Source organism: Camellia sinensis, chromosome 5, assembly GCF_055761805.1.
Source record: "Camellia sinensis isolate YWXY chromosome 5, ASM5576180v1, whole genome shotgun sequence".
NCBI classification, from domain to species: domain Eukaryota; kingdom Viridiplantae; phylum Streptophyta; class Magnoliopsida; order Ericales; family Theaceae; genus Camellia; species Camellia sinensis.
The window spans coordinates 133,318,890-133,345,195 of record NC_138965.1 but is presented as its reverse complement, the minus strand read 5'-3'; the positions used below and the strand labels follow the sequence as shown (position 1 = coordinate 133,345,195).

Below are 26,306 nucleotides of genomic sequence, written 5' to 3'. Positions count from 1 at the left end.
TCATACAGAGTGGTCATCCACCCGGATGTCCTCCTAGACGTCTGGTCAAGTCCCGGTCGTCAAGTCCGGTCATCAAGGATGACTGCCGTGGTCGATGAGCATACTGCTGGCCTGACAGCTGGAGCGAAGCTGAACTGAACTGAAGCGAAACTGGGCCAAAATGCCATAGTTGGTCGTCTGCCCAGACGTCTGACCCAATGTGGGCTTGGCTACTGTATTCTATTGCTCTGCTGCTGTTGTTCTGCTTTGTTATGGGCTTGGTTCTATGCATGATTTAACATCATTTTGGCCTTCAAATAACGTAGTCAACACAGAGAGATAGATTATAATGATTAAATCAAACAATTAGTTTTCAATTATAATCCACTCTTCAAAATAAATCAAAACATAATCAAAACGAAATCATCAAAATCATGTTATTCATGCTACGACTATCATAATCAAACTGCATAAAACAATATTAATAGAACTGATCTTATCTTACTCTACTTTATTTATTTATTTATTTATTTTTTAAAGGAAGCAACAAGGAACAATAACCATGGTTTAATTACATCGTGCGAGACCTTCCTGATGTTAAGGAAATAAAAGAAAAAAGTAGATAAGCATATAATATCATCTATTATAGTACTTATATTCCAGTCAGATCGTAAACTACCATTACAAACCCTTATCAAAACTTGGCAGTCAGTCTGTATGGTGATTCTTTTCAGCTTAGCAGCCTTTGCCCATTTAATTGCCTCCACGCAAGCTTTTGTCTCCGCAGCCAATGGGGAAGGGAGATACAATTGCCGTGCATGGCAAATGATTATCTGAAGCTCCTCATCCAAAAAAGCAATACATGCTGCTGCCGCCTTTCCACCCAAGCTTCTTTTCCATGCTCCATCTATGAGAATGTTGGTCATCTGTGAATCAAAAGAATTATCTACTGCAGAATTCATAAGAATAACAGAGGATTGATTTGATTCACCTGTGTGAACATCCAAACTAACATCCCGAGCTGTGTTAATCGAGTTGTACACGAATTTCTTCCTACTTATGATTCCGAAAATTTCACCTCCCAAATGGATAGCTTGCCTAGGAGACAGAATCATTGTTAAACTCAATACTGTTCCTGAATCTCCAAATTACCCATAGTGTAATAATGGATTGGATGATTATGTCATTGTCCGCAACACTCTATCCATTGTCAGAACCATTATCTAAAACCAATTGGGTTCCCCCTAGAGAAGTCCAGACCCAGAACCGATCCCCTCCAGACTTGCTGAGATTCAGGACATTCAAGCAAAGCATGCTCTATATTTCAATATAATTCCCACACCTAGAGCACACTGAATCTATATTGATTCCTCTCTTCCTCAGATTCCATCTCACTGAACTAATCAAAGTAGATCGGGTCAACTCTTCTTATCTTGTGACTACTGCTCTTAGTGATGACGTTAGCTTTGCACCGGACATCATGTCATGGATTGCATAGTGCTCCAAACTAATGAGGCTGCATGAATGAGATAAATGAAGCTAATCTTTGTCTATTACCGTGAGTCAAGTCAGCTTTACATATCTCGTTTCTCTTATTAGTTTGGGAGTTATGTCAACATTCTGAATTGATACTCAAAAAAGTTTTAAGATGTGTACATTCTTTTATACAAGGATCAAATGTGGGTATACAAAACAGAACAGAAACAATACTCATTTATCATGTGTGATATTTGAATGAAAGTCTTACGGCAAAGCACTATTCACTTCATCTCCTAACTTCAATAAATTAAAAATAAATAAATAAATAAAATCAAATAAAATCTCCAGGAAGTACAGAAAATAGAAGCTGTGAGACAGAGACCTAACAGATATTAAGCAAGAAATTGCAAAACTTGTAAAGCACATAGTAAAAATAATATTGAGAGTGTTTCCATTCCCACTGTATTTCTAAATGCAAAAGAATAATAATAATAATTCCCATTTTCATGAAGTAGCAGCAGCCTTCTTGGCTCATACATTTACTATAGAACTATATAGTACCACATATTTCATAATAATTGAAAAAGAAAAGAAGAGTAAATAACAAAAACGAAGTTGGATTTTCAGACAAACTATTTCAGTGGCACCCCAACAAATCCAATTCAAAACAAAAATTTAGGGAGTAATTTCAAGCCTGGGTTCAAAGCAAAAACCGGTAAAGAGCTGAAGAGGGAACTTCTTTGTCACGGGGCATTTCTGTGACCATTTCCATTGCTTCTGGCTCATGTCGAACATCAGAAGAGCCGGAGCTCCATAGCTCTGAATGTACACAAGCTCATTCGCCCCGCTGCTAGCGAAAACCTCATCAAACTCCCCAAACCCTTGGAAAAACTTATGTGGCATACGTGCAATCTCTTGCCACTCCTTCCCATTCAGAACCCATATCCCGATCCCTTTGATTATGTCGGGGCGATCTTGTTTCCCGATCCCTCCCACCATAGCCAACTTCTCATTCAGGTTCATTAGACGCCCACATGTGAGAGAACATGGCACGGGGATATAATTCTGAGCCAATAAACCATGGGTTGATTGGTTTGAGAGGTTATAGGCGACTAGGCCATGTCGATTCTCTGGAGCTCCCCCTCCGGTTGAGTAAATCAAGAAATACAATACACCATCACAGATCATGCTCTCATCGCCCCCTCTCCACCCGACCAGAACCTCTTTTAGAGGAGTCCCCCATGTCATTGTCTCTGAGTCATAAACATGAATTGAGAGGTCCCACTGAAAAAAATTCCCAGGGACTTGTTTAGATTTCACAACCGAGACATTGTAATTGTGAGACATACTATTCACTGAGATAGCCAACGCGCTGTACTCGGAAAATTTCAAACCAGGAGGATCCTCAAGCCTCTTGCAGCATTTGGTGATTGGGTTACAGATGTGTAGCTCGCTTCGGCTATCATTGTCCATGAAGCAAACTAGGCCACGAGATGAAGCAATGAACCAACTTGATGTCTGAATGCGGGGAAGTTCAATGCCGTACCACTTTCGAAGGATGGGATCACAGGCATAACCGATTGGTTCATCCGAGCTAGTAAACATGAAATACCAAGGTTTTTGTGATGAGACGTGAGAGCGGTTCCATAAAAACCGCCTTGAACTAATTATCTCACTCCATCTTTTACAGACACAACCCGCTCTAAAAATGCTTGCGATGGGGAGATAGGCTAGGATTCGCTCCAATAAGTCATCAGGGAGTATTAAATCAAGGGAAACCACCATAGTGTCTTTATTGCCTTCATCACTAAGCTCTGAGAATGTATCGAACTCTCCAACATCTCTCGCAGTGTCATCAAAGCAATGAATGACCCATGATGTTTCCCCCTCCATGATCAAGAAGAGCGAAGAAAACCTGAACATGAGAAAGAAAAGCAAACCAGATTATACATTCAATTCAAGGCAAATCTATCATCAAGTAAGAAACACAACGTGGCAATGAAATCGCCTGAAACTCTCTTAAATCATGAGGAAATATCACAGGGCTTGACCAGTTGAATTCAAATAACCTGGCAAGATATTAAATTTGAGGAAATGGATGATTTGTGCATTGCAGATCAATTCAAGGAAATAAAATCAGACAACATTGGGCCTACTTTGTACCGTTTTTGTTTGTTTTTGTTTTCTGTTTTGATTTTACAGAAAACTTCTTTGGAGTCGTTTTCAAGATTTTTTTAGAATAACAACTCATTTTTAGGAGACACCAAAAAGTTGTTTTCAAAATTTCAAAAATTGTTTTTGCACAAAAATGAAAATGATGGATGTTTTCAAACGTTTCATTATTTTGTATCTAAAAACATGAAAACTAAAATGATAGCAAACAGGCAAATTGACTCCTGTTTCTCAATATATGCCTAAAAATGTATCATAACCACAAAATTACAGATATTATCAAAGCAAGAACACTGTCCTGCTGCCTCCCCTGCCATTGAAAGGCCAAAGAAAATTGAAAATAATAAATGAAATAAACCAAGAATTCATCCAATGAGAATATCATGTATGGATGCTATAGTAAAATCAGTCTCAGTTATATACATACATGGATATATAATCCATAATCACTAACATTAAAACAATAGAGCTGTAATTCAATGGCCAAATTTCAGAGCAGGTGAAAAAACCTAATAAAACTACCTTCAACTATTCTATTTAACAAAATGAAAATGAATCGTGCCATTCAGAAAGAACTTCTGATATCACCAGTTTAACAGTTAGAAGAACAAATACATAAAAAAACTTTCAATCTCAGGTAAGAAAAGTGTACAATGATTTAAAGGAACAGACTCTAACCTCAAATGAGATTAGCTGAATACCCAGATGAAGATAATTCCATATGACCAATAATATTTGTGGATTTAAAGATTATTTGTAGATACAAGCCACATTCAAAAAAGAAAAGAAGAGAAAAGAATATGCAACCAGTGGTTTCTTGAAGAAATTATAGAAAGGAATAAATGACATTTCAAACAAACAAAACAAAAAAGGTGAGAAATTGACTCTTTTCGCCAGATTTAATACAACAATGTAACTAAGCTAATCCAAAACACCCAATACACCTTTTTCACAGAAAACAAACACCTCCATAACTTTGGACATCAAACCCTAAATGGGTCTGTGAAAAAAAAAAAAACCAGTAAAACAATGTTAGGTAAGAGATTAGACCCTACACAGCGACCAATCACAGATCAAAAACCCCAATTCAAACAGTAAAGACAACAGTAATAATACCTAAAGAACCCAACAAATAGAAACACAAACAGATCATAAGAAAGCAAAGGAAACCTTTTTCAGAAAGAACATCTCAGGAAGTGAAAATCAAATCAAGAATATATACCTTCAAGAAAACCCTTTTCGGGCTATACTGACCAAATGGGTACTGCTAGATTTCTAAGATATAAGTGAATAGTGAATAGCCCTTTTCATACAGATCAACATTATAGACAAGAAATGGGGTTACAAAGATTGTTCCTCGAGACAGATAATGAAAGGTCCTGAAATGAGTCGGTTTGGATTTAGCAGATGAACATGCCTATACTACACGGAGAGAGAGAGAGAGAGAGAGAGAGAGAATATGTGAAATCTCTTGTTCCTTTTCTATTGGTTCGGTTTTAACAAAAACGACAGGGGTCTATCGAGAAAAAAAAAAAAAAAAAAAACACAAAAACACAAAAACGACAGCCAGTGGAATGGAATAGGAAGGCGGCTTTCCATTGGGCTGTAAGTATATTACACTGACACTTTCTAAGATTTTGTCTGATTATAATTTATATTTTAATATTTTAAAATTTATACTTATATTTTTGTGATTAATAGCTTCGTTTTATAAACTCTTTATTTATATAAAAAAATAACAATTCTTAGGGCTGAATTGGCATATTTGAAAAAAAATTAAAAAGTCAAAAAGTCACTATTCTATTTAAGTCACATCATCTTATTTAAGTTATATTACCTCTTTAAAACATCACTTCAAACCCAACTCAAACTCAATCCATATTTTATAAAAAGTCAAAAAGTGTACTTATTTAGATCATCCCAAACAACCTTAGTAAAAAAATAGAGAAAATTATATTGAAAAAAATAAAAGTAAAGGAAAAAAAATTAAAAAAAATAGAAGAAGAGAAGTAAAGCAAAATAATAATAATAAAAAAAAAGTGTATAAATTTAATGTTTTTATCTTGTCTAAATAATTATAATAACAAAGAGATTAGTGTAATTTTTCAAATGTCAAAAGTGATGGAGTATGTATTAAATCAAAACTTGTAAGTGTAATTTACGCTACTACTATATAGAGTGAGAATGCAGGGAGAGATATGATATAATGAAAAGAAAAATAATAATAATAATTATATTAATAGTCCCTATAGTTTAGAGGTTAGTTTAAGAGTTGTGTTATTTTGGTTTTTAACTTTTTAATTATGATACATTTGATTCTAAATTTTGAATCTCGTTCCAAATAAAGACAATTGAAGACACCGTTGTTCTATTTCAAGAGCAAAATTGTCAATTTGATAAAATACAAACTAATTTGACAAAATTAAATGTCGAAAAAATTTATTTTTAAATTTTAAAAAATTATTTCTATTCACTAAAGATAAAATTATATAAAAATGATAAATATTTTGCATTTATATTTTTTTCTTTTTTTTACCAAATTAATTTTTGAGTGAATTACACTTACACCCCTTGAGGTTTGGATTTAATACATATCACTCCCTGACGTTTAAGAAATTACACTAACCCCATGTCATTGTAATTATTCAGACGAAATGAAAATATTGAACTAATGTACTCTCTCTTTTCTTGTTTTGCTTTACTTTCTATATTTTTTTTCCCCCTTTCCTTTACTTTACTTTTTTTTCAATGTAATTTTCTCTATTTTTCTACTAAATGTTGTTGCCTTTTATATAAGTAGGAGGGTTTGTAAAATGAGACTATTAACCACAGGGGTAGAAATGTAATTTCCAGGACGTCAGGGGATGGGATGTCATTGGACCAAACCTTAGGACGCGTCAGTGTAATTTATCCTTAATTTTTAGTATATGTTTTGATGATGATCATGTAATGGGCAGTTATTTTTGTTGATATTTTTGGATGGTTATCATGTAATGGATTGTTATTAGATATAAAATTGATATGTTTAATATATGAAATGTTTTTAGTTTTGAATTTTTAAATTTAATGGATTGGTTTAATAATGACATCAAAATTATCATCATATTTGACTTTTGAAAAAATAGAAACTAATTGAACAAAAATAAATATAAAAAAATTATTTTCACCCTCTCAAAAGATAAAATTATATAAAAATGATGTGTATTTAATTTTGGGTGAAGTATCAATAAATTTCAAAATATGATCTTTTGAACTGTTTAATTCTCATTTTTTTTCTTATAAATTCAAAGGTCTCATTAAAATAAAAATTACATAAAAAAGTAGTCATTTACATGTTTAAGTTTAATTTTTTAAGAATAAAATTGGATTTCTCTAAATATAAAATTATGTAACGCTGTTATGTGTTATAAATGTATTTAATTTTTTTTTTTCATATGAATAACTTACTCAACCAATGCTATGATATAAACTGATCATTGAAATTGCCCAATACCAACCCTTGCGAAAAGTCACAACAGCCTCTTTTTTTTTTTTTTTTTTTTTTTTTTTTTTTGTTTCTTTCTTATTTTTTTGTTTAAATTGGAAGTCACAGCAACCTTTAGGCAGAGCAATACCTCCAATTCTGTGAAAAGGTTGCTGTATGTGAAAAATAAGACTTCTTTGTTTTTTTTGAACAGAAGTGAAAAATAAGATTCATCCTCCACTTATAAGTTTATTATTAATTGACGAAAACATATTATTGGTATCGCGGTTAATTTTCACTAAGAATGTGGAGGGGTTTTTAATGCTTTTCACAAGGGGATTTTGATTATCTTTATTTTATATATATAATCGAAATTTTTTCATTTCATATCTAATGGTTATGAAATACGAATGTAAATTTATAATTATTTTAAATTAAAAAAGATCATTACATTTAACATTAAATAATATCATGAAACATTTTCATTACAAATATAATGGAAAAGATCACAATTCTTTTCAGGGTTGGAATTGATGGATTTTACTGTTTGCTTATGTTTTTATAAGATATTCAAAGACAATAAGCATTCATCTTTTTACATCATTTTAATTTTTATACCAAATAACTTTAAAAAATTTGAGAATGATCTTTAGTTTTTTTTTTTTTTAAGTGGATTTTAAAATTCCCCCCCCCCCCCCTCCCTCAAAATGGTTTCAAAAACAAGTTGAAAAACAATTTTAGAAATAATTTTAAAACATAAGAAACAAAAATCCCACTAAATAGGTCCAATTTTTATGATCAAGTTATTGTTTTTATTTTTGTGCAATAAAAATAAAAATAAAATTTTGAAAATATTTTTTTTGATGTTTTTTTGAAAATGGGTTGTTTTTACCTTTTTCTTGAAAATATTTTTTCAAAATTGGTCCTCAAATAAATTTAGAATTTTCTTTGAAAAAAATAAAATAAAAATACTATCAAATAGGTGTTGGAACAATTCCTTATATGTATTGTGTGAAGCACATAGTAATTGTACCAATTATGTTATCAAATTGTATTATATATATATATATACTTGAAAACAACAAAAAATTATTTAGGTAAAATCAAACCAATCCATATACAACAAACCATACTCAGAGAAATAGTAAACTAACTAATAGATTGTTTAATTTTGGAATTGAGAATAGATTGATCGTGGCTTATGTTAGATAAAATGTTCTTAAGACAAATTCGACCCCCGCTACGCTGCTTATGAGTTTTATTAGATGTTTGTCTTTCAAAATATAATGATTGAACTTTACAGAAGTAGCACTACTACTGCAAGCCTGGCAAATTTTACTATGCATAATTCTCTGACAAAAAGGACAAACTGTCAAAAGGAAAGAAATACAAGATGAATTCAACTATTTAATGAATGCAAGGAAAGCCTTTTTATATAGGTGAATTGATGACTCTTCTAATAGTCATGGTGGTTTTTCAAAGGAGTCACATCCTTTCCATGGAAAAGATGCAACCATAACAGATATGACTGTTATAATTCTATTGAATCTGATTTAATTTTGACCAAAAAAAAAAAATGAATTTATTTAAATAAAAATCAAATTTTAAACTAAATAAATTTTGTTTTAAAAATCATACTGAAATGGTGCACTTTAGAAATTAATTCTCATTTACTTATTAATGATTTTCAAACCATTTTTCTAACAATAGGTCCATTTGGTATTTTTCCAACAACAAAAGCCAAATAATGTTGCCTTACTCATCACAACTTTCATTTTTTTTTACTCTTTTGATTTTCCTCTTGTTTTATAGGTTATACTAACATGATAACCAGGAGTTTATTTAGTGGAATGTGAAAGAAAGAAAAAATATATATATATATATATATATATAAACTATTTATGAGTTTTTTTAGCATAAAAGTTGTCATAATAAAAAAATTAATTTTCCTGTACAACCCATACTAACATGATAACCAGGTGTTTAATTTCTTGCAAGAAAAAAAAAAAAAAAAAAAAAAAAAAAAAAAAAAAAAAAACAGAAAAATGTAAGAATCTATGCAATGAGTTAACTATAATCAAAAGTTTTCATTCTATTAAATAACTACAAGAAGATATTTTTTTCTTTCACTGCACCTTCTATCATTTTTTTTTTCTTTCACTTTCAAATTTTAACATTTCAATTTTTTTCTTCCATTAACAATTTGGTATATACTTTACTAACACTAAATTTTGTTCAAAAAATAAATAAATATAATAGTGGGAGAAAATTGTGGCTCCATTTATTGTTGGTTAGAGGCACCAAGGCAAAAGGCCTTCTTTACCTAACGAAGTCCCATTATAATTTTGTTGTTGGGTCATCAAATTCTCATTTCATTTAATCTCAACTCAAATTCACCCCCATTTAATTCAGAACATTGATAGCAATATTTATTATTATTATTTTCTTCAACCTTTTGGTCCAAAGGCTAGATTGTAGGATAGAGGGTAGGCCTATCTCTCACCCATAAATTACCTTCAAGATGCATCCCTTGGGGTTAGGGGTGCAACTCAGGCGGACTCAACCCGAGCAATTCGAGCCCAATCTAAATTATTTTAGGGTTTGGACAATTATATCTTGTAATCTGGACGGGCCTGGGCAGATTTTTGATGCCCAAATTGTAATTCGGGCCGGGCCTGGGCAGAATCAATGGCCAACCCGAGCAACCCGAACCCGAACCCGAACCCGAATTGAATTTAATATATTATATAAATTATATAATATATATAAATTAAATAAAAGAGCTATTCTTAATTTTTATTTATTTATTTATTTTTTGGTAGTCTTTCACCGTTAGATTAGCATCTTTTATGTGTGTCATTAGATTAAATCTAAAGAAAACCCTACCTACCTTATCTCTCTCTCAGACTCATTTCATTTTTTTGTTCAGGAGAGTTGAACTTTGAAGAACGGCGGAGGTAAATCTCCATAGATGCCTTCACCCCATCCATCTTCGCATTCTCCGGCAGCCTAAACCACCTCACGAACTTCCCGCTACTGCGCTCCACACGGTGCCAAGTATCGTTCTTCTCCTCCTTCTCAACCTTCCTCTCTCCGCTAATCTGCAAAACCCTATCGTCCTCAATCTCCACCTTCACTTCCTCCTTCTTCAACTCTAGTAGATCCGCCTTGGGCAAGCTTCCTTCTTCTTTGTTCTTGCATTAGGAATATGTAACTGATTTATATATATATAATCTGGGCCAATAATAATTATATATATATATATATATAATTTAGGCTAATAAATATATATAATTAGCTCTTGCAAGATTGTGACTTCTATATATATATATATATATAATCTTGTGTTTGATTCACATTAAATATATATATATATATATATTTATATAAAAAAAACAGAGCCGACCAAGCCTGTGCTCTGCTTGCTTGTGTTTGAGCCCTGGTTATGTTTAAAGTTTGGATTAAAGTCATTTTATATAATTTATGGTATTTCAATATTATTTTATTTTATTTTTAAACTTAAACTATTTATTGTAAAAGAAAAGTTATTGTTGATCTTTAGTATAGCTATTAGCTAAACAGTGCTCATGTTATTTTAGATTGCTGGACTTGTGAATTTTGGACAATTCGGGCTAACCCGAGTTCAAAATATAAAGCTTGGTTCGGGCTTGGGCAGAAATGCTTGGGTTGATGGTCGGGCTTGGGCGGGCTTGGGCACTGCCAAATACAATTCGGGCTGGGCTTGGGCAAACCCCCAACCCGACCGAACCCGCCCGAGTTGCACCCCTACTTGGGGTGTTGATTCTTTTAACTTATTTAGTTTGATTTATTTTGGTCTTTAGTTATTATTATTTTTAATTTTTAGAGTCTTTTAGTCTTGATAGATACAAAAAGTAAAAAATCTTAACATAAATTTTTTAAATAATTTACTAAAGACAAAAATAAATTTGAAAAAAATATCAAATTTTTAGCTAAGAAAATGATGATTTTAATTTTGTTCTTTTAATAATGAATTTTCAGTTACAAAAAGGTACTCCAAATATATCTTTCTCAATGCATCATCACATGATCGTCTAAGGCTTCGTTTATAGAGTGGGTTGATTTTTTAATTTAGCTTGGGGTTATAAAATTTATTTGAATTAGACTTTTTAATTTTTTTAACTGTTATGAGAGAAAAAGAGAAATAATTATAATTTAAATGTGAAATTTTTATCTTATTAACTTTTTAACTTATTTTATCTTTTTATAACTAAATTATCTCATAACTTAAAAAAAAAAAAAAAAAATCTCATGCTAAACGAGGAATATCAATTACCAAACATGACTAGAAAGCTCTTGATTTGACTCATTTCAATTTTATTGGTTGTCCTGGAATGAGTTAATTTTGACATAACTTTTTTTCCTTTTCAAATTTCATAACCATGTACTAAAACCTTGAGTTTTTTTTTTTGGGAATATTCTAAAAAAATAAATAAATTAGAGAATAGAATATTCTAAATAAATAAATTAATTAAAAAATTGACCCACTTTTCAAACTATTTAAAAAATTAACCCACTTTTAAAATTATCAATTACCAAACATGATTAGAAAGCTCTTGATTGACTCATTTCAATTTTATTGGTTGTCCTAGAATGAGTTAATTTTGACATAACTTTTTTTTTTTTTCTTTTCAAATTTCATAACCATGTACTAAAACCTTGACTTTTTTTTTGGAATATTCTAAATAAATAAATATATGAAAGAATTGACCAACTTTTCAAGTTATTTGAAAAATTAGCCCACTTTTAAAATTATATTTTGAACATCTACTTTCAATTAAAAATTGTATGTTCAAAATGCATTTTCAAGTCGACATGAATAGCGATACGCTGATGTGACAAGTTAAAATTGTAGATTGAAAATGAGATTTTAAGTTGACATGACTTTTGTTGCGATGATGTGACAAGTTGAAATTGCATTTTTAACATGCGATTTTAACATAAACTTGCATTTTGAAAACGCAATTTTAAATTGCACAATTACAAAATCTATCCTGAAAATGACATTTGAAATTGAAATTTAGCAAATCCTTGACAGATTAAAATTCCTTTCACTTCAACATTTCTTAACATACATAGCCAAAATATTCATATTATTAATACATATAAATTTTTATTCATGTCAAATCATCACTTTTTTTTTTTTTTTTTTTTTGCCCTTCCTATATATTAAAGTAAATTTTTAGGGACTCCTTAGCGTAATATAGTAAACGTTATAATTTTAATATAATTACATTGAGTTTTCTTATTTTAATTTGTATAATACTTAATTTTCATCAATAATTTTTTTATTTATATGGATGAAAAAAATAATATTGTCATCATTTTTAAACAAAATTGTATATTTTACATTAATAAATTAAGTATACAAATTAAAATAAGGGAACTCAATGTAATTATGTTAAAATTATACTGTAGTGTTTATTATATTACGTTAAGGGAGTTCTTATCTTTTCTCAAAATTTACTTTAATATATAGGAAGGGAAAAAAAAAGACATATAAGGAATGATGATTTGACATGAATAAAAATTTATATGTACTAAAATAATATGAATAGTTTGGCTATATATGTTAAAAAATGTTGAAGTGAAAGGAATTTCAATCTGCCAAGGATTTGCTGAATTTCAATTTCAAATATCATTTTTAGAATGAGTTTTGTAATTGTGAAACTTAAAATCTCATTTTCAATATGCGAGTTTATATTGAAATCACATGTTGAAAATGCAACTTCAACTTATCGCGTCATCGCAATTGAAGTCATGTCAACTTGAAATCGCATTTTCAATATGCGATTTCTTGAAATTGCATGTTCAAAATGTGAATTTAAAAGTGGGTTAGTTTCCCAAATAGTTTGAAAAGTGGGTCAATTCTCTAATTTTTTTTTTTTAGAATATTCCCCCCTCCCCCCCCCAAAAAAAAACCCTAAAACCTTCCCTTGTTTTACCAAATTAACCAATTTTTTTTTTTTAAATATATGCCATATTGAACATATTATTTGTTGGGATTTCTTTCAAATTAGCCAAAGATTTTAAATTTTACACCTTTTTGTGTCCTTGAAATTTTTTTACACTAAATGTTGGGTTTTTATTCTTAACAATCCCGTTTGACAAAACTCTTTTTAGTTGTAATTGTATTCGATCTTTTATTTCAGTGAGACTATGAGTTTTAGATTCGAATCCAACCCGAATTATACCTATGAAGAGGAGTTTGTGATCTTAATCCTATCGTGTTTGCCACTTTGCTGACTATGTCGGGGATCGAGTTGCCTGATCAACTCGCAGGGGTCGAGGGGTCAGCGCCCTTTGGCGGGTCCAGGGTAGCGCCCCAGTAGGGTCGAGGGGCAACACCCCTGAAGCAAAAAGCTAAATTGCAGTCGAAGTTATTTTTTCGCTCGAGCGGCCATTCCTGCGCTCGAGCGGAGATCGCGACCTTTCAGAAGTTTCACTCGCCTGCAAAAGTATTAGGAGTTGTATTTTTCTGCTCGAGTGGCCATTCCTGCACTCGAGCATAGATCTGCTAGAGCGGCCATTCTTGCACTCGAGCGGAGATTGCAGATCTGTTTTTCTATAAATATGTGTTTCAGTCCGATTTTAGGGTACGACTTCCAGATCTTTTTATTGGGTATTAGGGTTTTCTTCTGGAGCTTCTTTGCTTGTTTTCTTTGATATTTGTGAGAGTTTCAATCATGAATTGAGTGGATTATATCAAAGGGTTTGTTTGTTTTATTTATTCAATACAAAAGAGAGTTTTGTTCTTCAGTGGATTTCGGGGAATTTGAGCCTGAAGTTTTGATGGATTCTTGAGTGACTCATCATCGTGGATTCGAAATCAGCGTTGTAGATTCAATGTTATATAAGACAATTCCGAGGTGAAGACGGGGCTGGAAGAGGTACATAGGGGTCGGCTCGATTCGGGCGTAGATTCACTAGGTAATTGAGAGTATACTTGTGTAATTCCTTCATGTCTTCTTCGTGGATTGTTTTGTGATTTTTGCCTGTGATTTTTTTATCACAATTGAAGGCGCTTCAATTGCGATTTTTTCACGTAAAATCGTTTTGTCGATTTGTCTTGATTGTTTGATTGAGATTGTTATTTACTGCTTAAAATTGATGCATAATCACAAATCAATATCTAGGGGATTTTAAAGATTTTTCACTAAATATGCAAATTGACTTAGAAAATTATTATTATCGTATGCAAAGTATTCTGAAACAACCTTCTGTGTAAAATAAATAAATTGAAATAAATCAAACAAATAAAATAAATTACGCACCGAATTTATTTTACTGAACTGAATAAATATTTAAAGATTAAGTCGAGTGTGTGACACTCTGTCCTTAAGACAGATTCGTCCCGTTACGGTGTTTACGGATAAAATGTGTCTATCTCCCAGGATACAATGGTCTTCACAAATTGTAGTAGCACTCCAAACAATTTGTACGGCGAATAAAAACCTGTGTTCTTACTCTCTGAATTTTTCCTAAAATAATATGAAGATTATATCATGCAAGAGAGCAAAATTAGAAGGAAAATGAAGAATTGCGGATCTCCCAAATGCAGGAAATGAATCTGAATCTCTAGGCAACAAGGTGACCTTTCAAACTACCCGAAATGGTAGAAATTTGAAGTGAAAAGGTGCTGGATTCAAACTGGACAGATAACTGAATCTGTCTAGAAACTGCTGAAACTATCTGGGCAGTTTTGAATTTGAATCTGTCCGAAATTGTATCAATAGATTTAAGACTTGTTTGGACTGTTTATGTCACGACCCCAAACCGCCCCTAGTAGTTTGGTGCCGTGATGGCCAGTAATCCTAGATTACCGAAGGCCAATCTTACAAAATTCACACACAGACAGAGTATAGATACATAGGGCTCTCAAGTATGGAAGCAAAATTTAGAATACAAGTGGTCCATAAGAGCTGTGCATAAGTCAAATGAGATAGCAACCATTCACATATGGGTTATAACTTAATAACAAACAAGCAAAGTGCAAGTTATATTTTTCGTATTAGCAAAGGGCTCTATAAGCCGACATAGACAAATTGTACGAATTACAGGTTTAAGTACACAGTCTGCCAGGTTGACGACATCTTATTTGCCGACATAACAATCATACAAAAACATGTATCTTGACCAAAAGGCTTCTCAGCCGACGTGTTCGAAATACAAATATTACAAGCCGAGAAGCATGATTTTCAAGACTGCCGACATAAATGCAGGTTAAGCTGACATAAACAAGACCCAAAACAAGCTCCAGAAGTCACATCTAGGCGTCACCGCCTTCTTGTTCATCACCTACATATATATAGAGAGGGTGAGCTTGGATACTCAGTGAATGGCATAAATAATAAAGGGGTTTGCATGAATAATAGCCGAAATCCTTTCAAAACAGTACAAGACAAAACTCTATATATATATAACAAGGAATGGACCTCGTCCATCTAACAAATCTTCACAGTTTCCAGGGATACGTATTAGCATCACATATTACAAATAATAACATTTCGGCGGCATATCCACGCGGTGGACAGTCCGTGGCAAAACAAGACAAAACAAGATAGACATCTCAAACAAGGGTGCTACGAAAGTTTAGAGTTCTCTAGCACAAGGGACTTTCAAGGCAAGATGTGCTGCGAAAGTTTAGAGTCCTCCAGCACGAGGGACCTATGTTACAAAGGCCCGTAACCCTTCAACACTAGAGTACAAATCAAGGGTGCTGCGAAAGTTTAGAGTCCTCCAGCACGAGGGACTTTCAAGACGAGATGTGCTGCGAAAGTTTAGAGTCCTCCAGCATGAGGGACTTTCAAACGAGGTGGTCATCCAAGCAAGTGTAATACGAGATACAAAACTAAGGACAATCATTCATGCTTAACAAATACTTTCAAAGCAAAGCAAAGCAAAATCTTTATCAAAACGTATAACATAGCTTTATCAAAAATACCACTCACCTTGTTCTTCAAACGTCGGGGTCAGGGCAAGTCCAAGTCCTGACAAACACATGGCAAGGTCTATTGAATGCACTACTCAAAACAAATCTAGCACACGTGCAAATGACTCGGCATTCTTCAAAAACTAAGTCAAATCGAATCAAAACACAGTTTCTCATTCTGGAAAACACGCTGGGCAGTTACCAGGTCTGGGCCGAGGTCCCATACCTTCTTGCCGAGGTGAAGCCTCGATGGCCACGTTCAAGAGTGAAGTCGGAAAAAATCTAGGTTTCCCTCTTGATGAACATGAAGAACACGAGCATGAAGAACTTGAAGGACATGAACATGAGGAAGATGAATGCAAAGATCTAAACTTGCTATACAAAAGCTGAGATTTCATGCTTATAACTACAAAAACGTGGACCTGGGTACCCACACTCAAGGATCTTATCAAAACAAACACAAATGCATGAGCTCCGATGCAAACTTTTGGATCAAACGAGGCTTTTCTTCAAAAACACATGAAAACCGTTTTCTCTTTCTAAAACTAAATTTAAATCGATGAATGGTGTGTAGAACAGGTTTGATCGCACAATGCAGCTAGATGATGAATAAGAACAACAAGAATAGGTTAAGATTCTAACCTCAAAACTCGAATCTAACGGCTCAAGCTCTAACGATCAAGCTTGGAAGTCGCCTTCTCTAGCTCAGACTTCTCCTTCTTCTAACTAGAGCTTCTCTCTCTAAAAAGGCAAGGTTGATACAAAAATGATATGCCTCACACGACAATCACTGACTTAATCCCTCTGCCGGGACACGTGGCATCGACTGATTCGCTCAACTCAAAAAGGTGACTGACTTGACAAGACAAGACCAAGGCAAAGCGTACTCAGCAAGCTAGGCGGCACGAACACACCGGCAAGTAACGATATCGGCTAGCAACAAGACTCCGGCAATCAAGGGGTAAGGACCTCGGCTTGGAAGGACAACACTTGACTAAACCGTGCCACACCCTGGCCTAGGTGTGCCACACCTCGGTCTAGGTCATACCACTCCAGGACAAGGTCACTCAGGTGCAAAGGTAACATCTCGGCCTAGATAATACACATCTCGGCCTTGGTGATTCACACCTCGGCCCAGATGATGACATCTCGGCCAATATGCCAGGGTGAAGGTGGGGGTCAACCAAAGGGGTTCCGAGATAGTTCTAAGTGACAAAGGTTTTAAAGGTGCCTAGGCTTAAGACGACCTCGACAACACACCAGGCAAGAACAAAGTATGCAAGCAATCATTCAAGCAAAACAAGACAAGATTTGTAAATGTAAATATTAACACAAGATCGTCCATAAATATATGCCAGCATGACCAAGTCAAAATGAGGGTTGTTACATCCTACCCCCCTTAAAGAAGTTTGGCCCCCAAACTTGAGTTACATTGTTCCAAAAACAATTCTGAATGTCGAACTTTCATTTCCTCTTCCATTTCCCATGTAGCATCCTCTCCGTAATGCTCCTTCCACTCAACTTTCACCATTGGTATCGACTTGCTTCTCAACTGCTTCACTTGCCTATCGATAATCCGTATTAGCTTCTCTTCGTAGCCTAAATCTTCATTAATTACAATTCCGAAATAGTCGATCACATGTAGTGGAACTCGAATATACTTCCTCAGCATGGAAACATGAAATACATTATGGACTTGGCTCAATCCTGGCGGCAAAGCAAGTGTGTAGGCAGCGAGGTTAATCTTCTCAAGAATTTCAAAAGGTCCGATGTAACGGGGTGCTAATTTACCCTTCCTCCCAAATCTTGTGACTCCTTTCATCGGCGAAATTTTTAGGAACACATGGTCCCCAACTTCAAATTCCAACTCTTTTCTTCTCTGGTCGGCATAACTCTTTTGTCGACTCTGTGCGGTTTTGATTCTTTGTTGAACGAGCTTAATCTTCTCGGTTGTTACTTGAATCAACTCGGGACCAAGCAGAGCTTTGTCTCCTACCTCGGTCCAATATATCGGCGACCTGCACTTTCTTCCATACAGTGCCTCATACGGCGCCATGCCAATGCTAGCTTGATAGCTGTTGTTGTAGGTAAATTCCACCAAAGGCAAATGTACTCCCCAACTTCCTTGGAGGTCCAATACACATAGTCTAAGCATATCTTCAAGTGTCTGAATCGTCCTCTCTGTTTGTCCATCAGTCTGGGGATGGAAAGCTGTACTAAACCTCAACTCGGCTCCGAAAGCTCTTTGTAGGCTCTGCCAAAATCTGGAAACCAACATCGGCTCTCGGTCTGACACAATTGACATTGGTACTCCATGAAGTCTAACAATCTCATTCACATACAATAGAGCAAGTTTATCGGCATTGAAGGTGGTCTTAACAGGCAAGAAGTGCGCTGACTTAGTTAGTCTATCCATGATAACCCAAATCGAATCCATACCCTTTTGTGTCTTCGGCAAACCAACCATAAAGTCCATGGAGATGTGCTCCCATTTTCACTCAGAAATTGGTAAAGGCTGAAGAAGTCCTGCTGGCCTTTGATGTTCTGCTTTCACTTGTTGACAATACAGGCACTGCGACACGAACTCGGCTATCTCTCCCTTCATGTTCGGCCACCAAAACGTCTGCTTCACGTCCTGATACATCTTGGTGTTCCCGGGGTGGACGACAAACTTAGAGCCATGAGCTTCCTGTAAAATTTTCCTCTTCAAATCTGGGATGTCGGCCACACACAATCTTCCTTCAAACTTAAGCATTTGATTTTCTATGGTGTACCCTGATCTCGGCCTTGTGATAATCTCATCGGCTACTTTCTTCAAGAATTCATCCTCCATTTGTCTTGTCTTTACTTCCTCAACAATAGTCGGCTCCACTAAGATTGCGGTTAGACACGCCAAATTTCCAACCATCTTTCTGCTCAAAGCGTCGGCCACTGTGTTAGCTTTACCTGGATGATATTGGATCTGCATATCGTAGTCTTTCAACAACTCAAGCCTTCTTCTCTGCCTCATATTCAATTCCTTCTGAGTGAACAAGTACTTCAAGCTTTTATGATCTGTGAAAACCTGACAAGAGGCTCCATACAAATAGTGGCGCCAAATCTTCAAAGCAAATACCACGGCTGCTAACTCCAAATCATGGGTGGGATAGTTCTTTTCATGTGGCTTCAATTGACGAGAGGCATATGCTATAACCCTACCTTTTTGCATTAATACACAACCCAGACCCTTATGCGATGCATCACTATAGACATGAAACTCTTCCTTACCTGATAGTAGTACAAGAATTGGTGCTGCGACTAGTCTCGTCTTCAACTCTTGGAAGGCTGCTTCCCTATCCTTAGTCCATTCATAAGCTACTCCCTTCTTAGTCAGTTGTGTCAACGGAATTGCAATCCTTGAAAAATCCTTTACGAATTTTCTGTAGTAACCAGCCAGTCCCAGAAAACTACGAACCTCGGACACATTAGTTGGCCTCGGCCAATTCACCACGGCTTCAATTTTACTAGGATTGACCGAAATACCCCCTTCATCAATTACATGACCCAAAAATGAAACAGTGGAAAGCCAAAACTCACACTTGTTAAATTTAGCATACAGTTTCCGATCCCTCAAAGTTTGTAAGGGAAGTCTCAAATGCTTCTCGTGTTCGGCTTTACTCTTAGAGTAGATCAATATGTCATCGATGAAGACAACCACAAACTCATCTAGGTATGGCTTAAAGACTCTATTCATCAAATCCATAAAGGCCGCAAGGGCATTGGTCACTCTAAAAGGCATCACTAAAAACTCGTAGTGGCCATACCTCGTCCGGAAAGCGGTCTTCTCAACATCCTCGGCTTTGACTTTAAGCTGATGGTAGCCCGATCTAAGGTCAATTTTGGAAAAGACTCGTGCTCCTTACAACTGATTGAATAAATCGTCTATTCTTGGCAACGGGTACTTATTCTTAATGGTTACCTTATTCAGTTCCCGGTAATCAATACAAAGACGGAGTGTGCCATCCTTTTTCTTAACAAACAAGACGGGTGCCCCCCAGGGTGAAGTGCTCGGCCTAATAAAACCCTTATCGAGCAACTCTTGTAGTTGAAGTTTCAATTCCTTAAGCTCGGCGGGGGCCATCCTATAGGGTGTTTTAGAGATGGGCTGGGTACCCGGCATGATATCAACAGCAAACTCTACCTCTCTATCAACTAAGTGACCAGGCAGATCATTTGGAAAGACGTCGCGGAATTCACTAACCACTGGGACATCGGCTAACTCAACGCTTCCATTCAAATTACTTAATATGCTACACAGATAACCTTGACACCCTTTTTGGATCAATCTATAGGCTTTCATGGATGAAATTAAGTAAGGTGGGGACACTACTCCTTTTCCCTGAAACGTGACCTCGGCTAAGTTTGGGGGTTTTAACGTGACACTCTTAGAAACACAATCTATGGATGCGTGATTTGCCACTAACCAATCCATCCCCAAAATAACATCAAAATGGGTTATGTCCAATGGCATTAAGTCGGCTAACAGTTCAACATTCCCAATCACAACAACACATGCTCGATAGATGGATGCAACATTCATAGATGTCCCAGATGGAGTAGACACAGATAATACATAATCAAGGGGTTCTAGTTTTCTATTAATCTTCTCGGCAAACTTAGCATAAATGAATGAATGCGTAGAACCCGAATCAATCAATACATATGCACTTTGAGAGCAAATCGAAAGCATACCTGACACCACTGTCTCAGCATTTTGAGTGTCCCCTGGTACTAGCGCAAAAACTTTACCTTGTCTTATCGGTTCTTTCCCAGTGTTACCTTTCTGTACGGAGCCCGAAGTATTCTCATCTTTCTTACTTTCCCCAGCCTTCGTTTTTGGACAGTCCCTCACAAAATGACCTACTTCACCACATTCGTAGCAAGCCCCAGACGCTTGACGACAGACCCCGAAATGTGGCTTCCCACAACTGGAACATATCGGCTTAGTACCACTCTCTTGTCTCGGGTTGCTTGAACTGCTGACGTTCGCCTTCTTCTTGGCACCAAACTGCGCTCGGCGATTGTCATAACTCTGTCTCTTCCTCTGGTTCTCTCCCGAATCCTGGTATCTGTTCAAGTTGGCTTCGCCCAGAATAGCTTTGTCCAACACTTCGGCATAAGTCGGCATGTTGAGCATGTTGACCCGGTTTGTATCGGCCCAAGGAGTCCACTTTCGAACTTTCTAGCCTTCATATATTCATCATTGACCATCTGGGGTGCGTACCTTGCCAACTTTGTAAAGGCACGGTCATATTCAGCTACAGTTCTACTACCTTGCATCAAAGTCTGAAACTTGGTAGCCTTGCGATTTCGAACACTTAAGGGAAAATGCTTGGTGTAGAACAACTCTAAAAATCGGGTCCAGGTCAAGTCTAGATTGCTTTCTCGAACCATCATCCACCATCTGCGGGCGTCGTCGTCTAGTGTAAAAGTTGCTAATGTCACCTTCTGGGTGTCGGTGCTGGGAAAGATCTCGAATAGCTTTTCCATTTCCAAGACCCAGGCTTCGGCTTTCATTGGCTCTATGCCTCCTTGAAATCTTGGTGGTTTCATTTTCTTAAACTCTCTAATCAAAGCTATCGTGCCGTCCCCATATAAAGCTGGCTGTGGGGGCACTTGCGGTACTGGAGGGGGTGGAGGTGGAACTGCATTCCGGCCGTTCGTCTGCTCGGCCTGAGTCGATGTAGCACTGGCGTACTGTTGCCTTGTTTGCCTTAACTCGCGGGCCAAACCTTCAGCTAGCCTTTTTAGCCTGTCTATTCTGTCCTCCGACTGATCTCGTCCAACTGGAGGTCTTCCTCTCCTCATGATGCTATGAGTATGCAAAATGTGACTTTAAAACAAAATGAGCAAGTAATCACGTAGGCAAGTAACAGTTAAGTATGCCGGAACAACGTACACCTTTTTCACATAGCAAGCAATAAGATGCAATTCTAACCTCCTTCTAAGGGGAAATCCTATGCTCTTTAGGACTCAAAGTGTGTGAACAACGTATACTAAGGAACTTGTGCTCTGATACCATTCTGTCACGACCCCAAACCGCCCCTAGTAGTTTGGTGCCATGATAGCCAGTAATCCTAGATTACTGAAGGCCAATCTTACAAAATTCACACACAGACAGAGTATAGATACATGGGGCTCTCAAGTGCGGAAGCAAAATTTAGAATACAAGTGGTCCATAAGAGCTGTGCATAAGTCAAATGAGATAGCAACCATTCACATATGGGTTATAACTTAATAACAAACAAGCAAAGTGCAAGTTATATTTTTCGTATTAGCAAAGGGCTCTATAAGCCGACATAGACAAATTGTACGAATTACAGGTTTAAGTACACAGTCTGCCAGGTTGTCGACATCTTATTTGCCGACATAACAATCATACAAAAACATGTATCTTGATCAAAAGGCTTCACAGCCGACGTGTTCGAAATACAAATATTACAAGCCGAGAAGCATGATTTTCAAGACTGTCGACATAAATGCAGGTTAAGCCAACATAAACAAGACCCAAAACAAGCTCCAGAAGTCACATCTAGGCGTCACCGCCTTCTTGTTCATCACCTACATATATATAGAGAGGGTGAGCTTGGATACTTAGTGAATGGCATAAATAATAAAGGGGTTTGCATGAATAATAGCCGAAATCCTTTCAAAACAGTACAAGACAAAACTCTATATATATATAACAAGGAATGGACCTCGTTTATCTAACAAATCTTCACAGTTTCCAGGGATACGTATTAGCATCACATATTACAAATAATAACATTTCGGCAGCATATCCACGTGGTGGACAGTCCGTGGCAAAACAAGACAAAACAAGATAGGCATCTCAAACAAGGGTGCTACGAAAGTTTAGAGTTCTCTAGCACAAGGGACTTTCAAGGCAAGATGTGCTGCGAAAGTTTAGAGTCCTCCAGCACGAGGGACCTATGTTACAAAGGCCCGTAGCCCTTCAACACTAGAGTACAAATCAAGAGTGCTGCGAAAGTTTAGAGTCCTCCAGCACGAGGGACTTTCAAGACGAGATGTGCTGCGAAAGTTTAGAGTCCTCTAGCATGAGGGACTTTCAAGACGAGATATGCTGCGAAAGTTTAGAGTCCTCCAGCACGAGGGACTTTCAAACGAGGTGGTCATCCAAGCAAGTGTAATACGAGATACAAAACTAAGGACAATCATTCATGCTTAACAAATACTTTCAAAGCAAAGCAAAGCAAAATCTTTATCAAAACGTATAACATAGCTTTATCACTAATACCACTCACCTTGTTCTTCAAACGTCGGGGTCAGGGCAAGTCCAAGTCCTAACAAACACATGGCAAGGTCTATTGAATGCACTACTCAAAACAAATCTAGCACACGTGCAAATGACTCGGCATTCTTCAAAAACTAAGTCAAATCGAATCAAAACACAGTTTCTCATTCTGGAAAACACGCTGGGCAGTTACCAGGTCTGGGCCGAGGTCCCATACCTTCTTGCCGAGGTGTAGCCTCGATGGCCACGTTCAAGAGTGAAGTCGGGAAAAATCTGGGTTTCCCTCTTGATGAACATGAAGAACACGAGCATGAAGAACTTGAAGGACATGAACATGAGGAAGATAAATGCAAAGATCTAAACTTGCTATACAAAAGTTGAGATTTCATGCTTATAACTACAAAAACGTGGACCTGGGTACCCACACTCAAGGATCTTATCAAAACAAACACAAATGCATGAGCTCCGATGCAAACTTTTGGATCAAACGAGGCTTTTCTTCAAAAACACATGAAAACCGTTTTCTCTTTCTAAAACTAAATTTAAATCGATGAATGGTGTGTAGAACAGGTTTGATCGCACAATGCAGCTAGATGATGAATAAGAACAACAAGAATAGGTTAAGATTCTAACCTCAAAACTCAAATCTAACGGCTCAAGCTCTAACGATCAAGCTTGGAAGTCGCCTTCTCTAGCTCAGACTTCTCCTTCTTCTAACTAGAGCTTCTCTCTCTAAAAAGGCAAGGTTGATACAAAAATGATATGCCTCACAGGACAATCACTAACTTAATCCCTCTGCCGGGACACGTGGCATCGACTGATTCGCTCAACTCAAAAAGGTGACTGACTTGACAAGACAAGACCAAGGCAAAGCGTACTCAGCAAGCTAGGCGGCACGAACACACCGGCAAGTAACGATATCGGCTAGCAACAAGACTCCGGCAATCAAGAGGCAAGGACCTCGGCTTGAAAGGACAACACTTGACTAAACTGTGCCACACCCTGGCCTAGGTGTGCCACACCTCGGTCTAGGTCATACCACTCCAGGACAAGGTCACTCAGGTGCAAAGGTAACATCTCGGCCTAGATAATACACATCTCGGCCTTGGTGATTCACACCTCGGCCCAGATGATGACATCTCGGCCAATATGCCAGGGTGAAGGTGGGGGTCAACCAAAGGGGTTCCGAGATAGTTCTAAGTGACAAAGGTTTTAAAGGTGCTTAGGCTTAAGACGACCTCGACAACACACCAGGCAAGAACAAAGTATGCAAGCAATCATTCAAGCAAAACAAGACAAGATTTGCAAATGTAAATATTAACACAAGATCGTCCATAAATATATGCCAGCATGACCAAGTCAAAATGAGGGTTGTTACAGTTTAATCTGTTGTGGAATTGATCTGAAAGAGGCACAATTTTTGGACACAAAATTTGAATTCAAATTTAATTTGAAATACAAATAATTTCCTATAAGAATTTTTGAAAAAATTCAAATAAATTTTGTCCAAAAAATTAATGTTAGAACCGACCTGTCCCACACTTGCGCCCGGATAGACGGTGGCGGCGGTTGTAACAAGCCCGCGGGGGGACCTCGCTACAGCTCGGACTTGACTTTTTTCAGTCACGGTTCTAAGTCTGAACCAAAGAGTCCAAATCCGGCAAATCGTTTTGAGAAAACAGATTTTTGAAAGAAGTGCCAAACATGGACTGCTTTGCCAGATACAGAGTCGCCACCTAAATATTTTATTTTGGGAAATTTAGGAAACCCTGACTCGGTGCCAAAAGGCCACGTGTCCGTCATCACCAAAGTTGCCTCGGCTCGGGAACTTGGGTACGATTGGGGAAGGTCACTTCGTGAGCACCCCCGCTCGCCCGGTCATAGACCGGCCTCTACTAACCATGATATCAATTTTTGAAAACATTGTGAGTTCTTATTCCGATTATTAGCCTAGGTTACTATGTGATACTCACAGCATACAAGTATAGACTGGATCGCCTGAATTGGAACAAAACATTTCATGCTTGTTTTTGAAAATGGTTTGCTACCCGCAGGTAGGCTTGAAACATTTTGATGATTCATTCCAATTCAGATAACCCAACCTTCACCCACAGGCATTCAGGCAGATATATCAGATAAGCACATAGCCTCATGGTAAGCATGCTATCATGGCATTCACTCACACGCATGCAAGGATGCTAAAGCATAAAGCTTACCGAGTACTCCAAGCCAAAAACAGAAACTACATTAGAAATCATGCATGATCCTAAGTGTACAGAAATGCCTAATGCAACACATGCAAAATGCAACTATAGCAGGCTCGGTTATTCTAAGATGGCATATGGAATGCTATAACTACCATGTATGCAATTTGGAATTGAAAGTACAATGCAGTTAGTATGATGCGCCGAGCCCGATGCATGCAATACAGATGAATGATGCAAACATGCTGTCATACTGTATGCTAATTGAAATATGCCCTAATCTAACCATCAAAAGCGGATAAATAAAAGGGAGAAAGACGTGGGGTTGGAAGACATACATCACACTCACCCACACTTATTACAGTTGTGCTCTCACTCGGAGGGTCCAAATAAATAATACAGTCCAAATATTACAGTCCCGAAAATATTACAAGATTCTTAATTAATTAATGAATTAACTAAGAAAACAAGTAAAACTGGCGTGCAAGCCAGGCACTGCCTTGCTTCTGATGGATGATGCATGTCCAGATTGTCTTGCGCGGAAATCCACCGGAATGCCCCGATTAGCCTCTGTTTACACCTGTTCTTGAAATGCGTGCCAAGTTCCAAAAAGTTGCTGATTCCTCGTTTTGCTGCAACAGAGAGCAGAAAAGGGGCATAGCAATGTATTTGCACAAATATATGCATGTCTCGATCCTCGTGCCACCAATCACGCATACCGAGGCATGATGGCCGAGGAGTCAA

General features: G+C 36.6%; 1 pseudogene across 1 annotated transcript; it reads right to left on the bottom strand.

The window, feature by feature from the left end:
* Nucleotides 1–1,886: 1,886 nt before the first annotated feature.
* On the bottom strand, nucleotides 1,887–5,211 carry LOC114321546 (F-box/kelch-repeat protein At3g61590 pseudogene; annotated as a pseudogene). Its single transcript, XR_014330162.1, has 2 exons — nucleotides 4,853–5,211; nucleotides 1,887–3,373 (listed from the first exon to the last, which is right to left on the bottom strand). The product of XR_014330162.1 is annotated as an F-box/kelch-repeat protein At3g61590 pseudogene (transcript).
* Nucleotides 5,212–26,306: the final 21,095 nt, after the last annotated feature.